Below are 6,000 nucleotides of genomic sequence, written 5' to 3' on the forward strand. Positions count from 1 at the left end.
GGAACAGGTACATGACTAAATCAGGTGTGTGGAGAAACCAGAGAGTCCTGCTTCTGCACTAAAACCAGAATACACCCACAAAACAGAGCAAAGACAGAGCGGCTAGTCAACTGGTAAGGACAGAGGGACTGTGACAATGTGGGGTATCCAGGTTGTGATGTATTATCACCCCCCAACAATTTTATTTCAGCTACTTTTTCTAACTCTATGTTATTTGTCATCAGTTTCCTAGCAATAGAATTTGTGAGATTCCTGAATATTATGAATTTTGTTTTACTGAAATTCAGTGTTAATTTATTGTAGTCAAACCAGGGCTTTAGTTTAGTGATACAATCTATTATCAAATATTTTTTTCAGTATCTTAGACTGTGGAAGTAGAGAGATGGACCTTTAGTTTGTGAGATGTTTATCTCCAGCTTCATGTGACTCAACCCTTGCAATCTACATCTCACAAGGAAATAAGTCATTACGTAATGACAGATTTCAAAAGTAGGTAAATCGTTTCACAGTACATTTGATTATGTTTTTGATGAAATTCATGTCAATGCCATCACAGTGATTTAGTTTCTTAGAATTTAATGATGTCACTATATGGAAAATTTCCTTTTCATTTATTGCCTTGTAAACATTGAGTTTGCTACACTTATATTTTTGGTTAGAGACTCTTAGCCCAAATACATTGACTTTACTGAGAAAAAAATGTTTTGAAAACCATTGCATTAAATTGTTTAAGGAGAAACTACATTTATTAATTTGTATCAACACAGAGTGTTAACCAATTCAGTAGAAAAATTAAGTTTACAATAGTAGTCTGTGCTTAAAACTACATATATATATATATATATATATATATATATATATATATATATATATATATATATATATATATTAGGGGTGCAACGATACACAAAATTCACGGTTCGGTTCGGTTCGATATTTTTTCGATACAAAAAAAAATGTTCATGCCTTTTTAATTTGTCATTTATTAAAATTATATATATATATTTTAACTCAAAAGTACAGTTTTTAAATTTAATGTTGCTGAAACAACAAAGTAATAAAAAAAATAAATCTTTCTGATCGAGAAATCACTCATCTTTGGAAAAGAGAGTTTATTACAAAGAAATGTCTCTTTCCAAAATAAAAGCTATACTATACGCTTCTTCTGGGCTATATTCTCAGCAGCATATTAAACATATCAGGTCCCCAAAAGGAGAATCATGTGCTAACGGCTGTCTAAATGACTCGGGTAAAGTTTGTAGCATGTGTGCTTGTGCTATGGGCTTGAGGTTGGCCTCCAGTGTTGTCCGCCACATCCCCATTGAGTTCCTGATGAAGGCTCTCAGGGTCCTGTTGATCTTATACAGTTCTAGGCATTCCAGTATCCAGGTGTGGGGCATTGAGTCATAGGCCTTCTTGTAATCAATCCAGGCAGTGCACAGGTTGGTCAGTCTGGTCCTGCAGTCTCGGCTGACTGCTTGGTCTGTCAGTAGCTGGTGTTTTGCGCCTCTGGTATTCTTGCCCATCCCTTTCTGTGCCCCGCTCATGTATTGACCCATGTGCCTGTTCATCTTAGCTGCTATGATGCCTGACAGGAGCTCCCACGTGGTGCTGAGGCAGGTTATTGGTCGGTAGTTGGAGGGGACCGGTCCCTTCTGGGGGTCCTTGAGGATCAGGACTGTCCGGCCTTCGGTTAGCCATTCCGGGTGTCTCTCGTCAACTAGCAGCTGGTTCATTTGTGCTGCCAGGCGCTCGTGGAGTGCAGTCAGCTTCTACAGCCAGTAGGCGTGAACCATGTCAGGGCCTGGTGCTGTCCAACTCTTCATACTGGAGACCCTTTCTTGGATATCTGCCACTGTGATGGTTACTGGACCCTGTATTTATATATATATATATATATATATATATATATATATATATATATATACAGGGAGTGCAGAATTATTAGGCAAATGAGTATTTTGTCCACTTCATCCTCTTCATGCATGTTGTCTTACTCCAAGCTGTATAGGCTCGAAAGCCTACTACCAATTAAGCATATTAGGTGATGTGCATCGCTGTAATGAGAAGGGGTGTGGTCTAATGACATCAACACCCTATATCAGGTGTGCATAATTATTAGGCAACTTCCTTTCCTTTGGTAAAATGGGTCAAAAGAAGGACTTGACGGGCTCAGAAAAGTCAAAAATAGTGAGATATCTTGCAGAGGGATGCAGCAGTCTCAAAATTGCAAAGCTTCTGAAGCGTGATCATCGAACAATCAAGCGTTTCATTCAAAATAGTCAACAGGGTCGCAAGAAGCGTGTGGAAAAACCAAGGCGCAAAATAACTGCCTGTAGCGGCGGCACTCCGTCTCTATTTCACTCTTCTGTACCACCTTTAGGAGTCAGTCCAGCAACATGCATTTGAACGCGAACAAGTCCAGGTACTTTTCTTGCAAAAAAATATGTTTATTGAAACTTTTAAGTTACATGGCAAGACTCGGTCAAAAAACTGTGTTGCTTCCAGCTTATCCGACTCCCCAACTACGTAATTACAGTGCGCCGGAAGCCCAAAATACTAAAAAGCGCACTAGAATGTCGCACCTCTACATTCTATACATTTAACAAACAGTATTTTGAAATCAACTAGAAATTATATTCTTAACATCAAACATGTATATTTCTCCTCTAATCGTTTTATCAGTACCAATAAAATTAACCTTTAATTGGCTCTTACACTGCCCACGAACTGAGAAAAGTCAAGCGTGCAGCTGCCAAGATGCCACTTGCCACCAGTTTGGCCATATTTCAGAGCTGCAACATCACTGGAGTGCCCAAAAGCACAAGGTGTGCAATACTCAGAGACATGGCCAAGGTAAGAAAGGCTGAAAGACGACCACCACTGAACAAGACACACAAGCTGAAACGTCAAGACTGGACCAAGAAATATTTCAAGACTGGTTTTTCTAAGGTTTTATGGACTGATGAAATGAGAGTGAGTCTTGATGGGCCAGATGGATGGGCCCGTGGCTGGATTGGTAAAGGGCAGAGAGCTCCAGTCCGACTCAGACGCCAGCAAGGTGGAGGTGGAGTACTGGTTTGGGCTGGTATCGTCAAAGATGAGCTTGTGGGGCCTTTTCGGGTTGAGGATGGAGTCAAGCTCAACTCCCAGTCCTACTGCCAGTTTCTGGAAGACACCTTCTTCAAGCAGTGGTACAGGAAGAAGTCTGCATCCTTCAAGAAAAACATGATTTTCATGCAGGACAATGCTCCATCACACGCGTCCAAGTACTCCACAGCGTGGCTGGCAAGAAAGGGTATAAAAGAAGAAAAACTAATGACATGGCCTCCTTGTTCACCTGATCTGAACCCCATTGAGAACCTGTGGTCCATCATCAAATGTGAGATTTACAAGGAGGGAAAACAGTACACCTCTCTGAACAGTGTCTGGGAGGCTGTGGTTGCTGCTGCACGCAATGTTGATGGTGAACAGATCACAACACTGACAGAATCCATGGATGGCAGGCTTTTGAGTGTCCTTGCAAAGAAAGGTGGCTATATTGGTCGCTGATTTGTTTTTGTTTTGTTTTTGAATGTCAGAAATGTATATTTGTGAATGTGGAGATGTTATATTGGTTTCACTGGTAAAAATAAATAATTGAAATGGGTATATATTTGTTTTTTGTTAAGTTGCCTAATAATTATGCACAGTAATAGTCACCTGCACACACAGATATCCCCCTAAAATAGCTAAAACTAAAAACAAACTAAAAACTACTTCCAAAAACATTCAGCTTTGCTATTAATGAGTTTTTTGGGTTCATTGAGAACATGGTTGTTGTTCAATAATAAAATTATTCCTCAAAAATACAACTTGCCTAATAATTCTGCACTCCCTGTATGTATGTATATATATATATATATATATATATATATATATATATATATTGGACTCTTGCGCTCTGGGGGTCTCTGGATGTCTGGAGCCTGGATCTCCTCCATACCTGCTTCATGCCCTGGGGGACGGGGCTATGGCTCCCCACACCCCCTAGCAGATCATTACATGAAGGAACCTTTTGAATACAAGCACAGGTGTACACACGGGTGCTCACAGATACAAGCTACACCCTTTTGGGCTGCAACCTCAAAGCACACTGTGCGCTGTCGATCTTACATGTTGCACAATAATAGTCAATATTTAGTATTTACACATAGTATTTACACCCAGTCATGTCTGTCCTGTATGTAACAACTGAAAATAAAATAATAACTGAAAAATATCTTAGTAAAAATAAGAAAAATTATTTATTTTAATATTTTCACCTTCAGTTCTGTCAAACAGTGAAGCACACTGATGTAAATGTTCCTCGCCATTAGTGTCATGTTTGCTAGGCAACCTGAGTATAGATGGTTTGTCCCAATGTTTCACATACTTTACCAGTTGACAATAAATAAATAAATAAATACAAATTTGGGACCTTTTTCTTCTCCTGGGTCACCACTAATTATTGTGGTCAGTTTTTTTTTTTTTGTTTTCTCCTCAGAGGCAGGCATACTTGTTCATATGGGTATGAACAAGCCCCTAAAATAATCCATGTTCAGTGTCGGCCTAATTACTACCCATGTTATGAGTGTTAATTAGATGCTCATAATCTGCAGTTGCAGTATTTCAGCTTCTACCTAGCCCCACAGAAGGAGCATAAGCGGAGTAACCTTTTTTTAAATGACAAATAATTTCAAATGCAATGGTTCTATCAGTTTAGCAAATATCAGCAAACACACAAACTGTTTTTGCGCAGTTTGTCGCACTCTGCGTTTGCTAGCTCAGGTAGAGCTGCTTCCTAGAGAGAGAAAAAGAGTACAAGCTAACTTCACTCAGAGATGGAGAAAGATGGAAGAGGAGAGGGGAGGTAATATTTAAAGGAAGGACTGTTCAGTGGTAGTTAAGAAACTGGGAATTTAAAGTTTGTAAGTTCTCATTTTTAAATCAGATATTGGATCTGACTGAAGTTTAGTTATGTTTTTTCATATTTTGAAAATCATGTTCAGTTTGAACATGATTTGGGATAAACAGGTTAGGTTGTTGTGATGGATTTAAAGTAAAGAATAGTGTGCTGGGTTGGTGTACAGCAGCAGCTGTAGTGTTCCTGTTGTTCCTGTTGCAAAAAGGGTATCAAAGATTGATTTGATGATGCTTAGATCCATTCACTCAATTCCACCTTCATACCAACTTTATATGATCTAGTATAAAGACAGCAACAGTGTAGTGTCAGTGTAGGGGAGGGAAATCAGCCAAGACAGCTCATGAAACATCTTCTTACACCTCTTTAAATTCAGACATCCAAGTCCACAATGAACAGCAGCAGCACAAATCAGTTGATCACAGCCTGTACAGAAAGGAAACCTACTGGAGCTCAAAATAGAAATTCTTGTCAGCTGGCGTTCTTTTCCCCATGCTTAGCCAACCAATACAACCAATTTTAGGGTTTTTCTACCTCCTGAATCCCATTGTAACCCCTGACCGTACTCATTTGCTGTTTCAATTAGGAGGCAAAGTCAGCATCTACAATATAGGCAACAGAAAACAGAACCCTTTTTTCTCCTTATTTTTCGCTACTCCTGTTCTATATAATTGATTGAAGCTGAATGACTTCATTAGAATTAAAATTTAGACTTAATTTTTTGGGTTTTGCTTACCTGGATGATTGAACATGCATGTTTTCATTAAGAGAAATAAAGTTAGTGCTTTAATCACTTAGTGATTTGCTCAACTGTATGAAGCCTGTTGACATAGTGAAAGATTTTTTTTAATGTTAGAAGACAACTAATAATGGTCATGAATATGAATAATGGCAAGGAGGTTTTCTAAAGACAAGATATATAGATATATAGAGAAATAGCTATCTATCTATGGATGTTTTTAAATACTTCTAGTAGTTACCCGTGTTTCCATTGTAACTACAGCCACTGCAATAAATCGCTGGAGCTGAGCTGTGATGTCATCACGCCCGCGTCCTCC

Source organism: Perissodus microlepis, chromosome 14, assembly GCF_051167445.1.
Source record: "Perissodus microlepis isolate ML-2025 ecotype Zambia chromosome 14, ASM5116744v1, whole genome shotgun sequence".
Lineage (NCBI taxonomy): Eukaryota > Metazoa > Chordata > Actinopteri > Cichliformes > Cichlidae > Perissodus > Perissodus microlepis.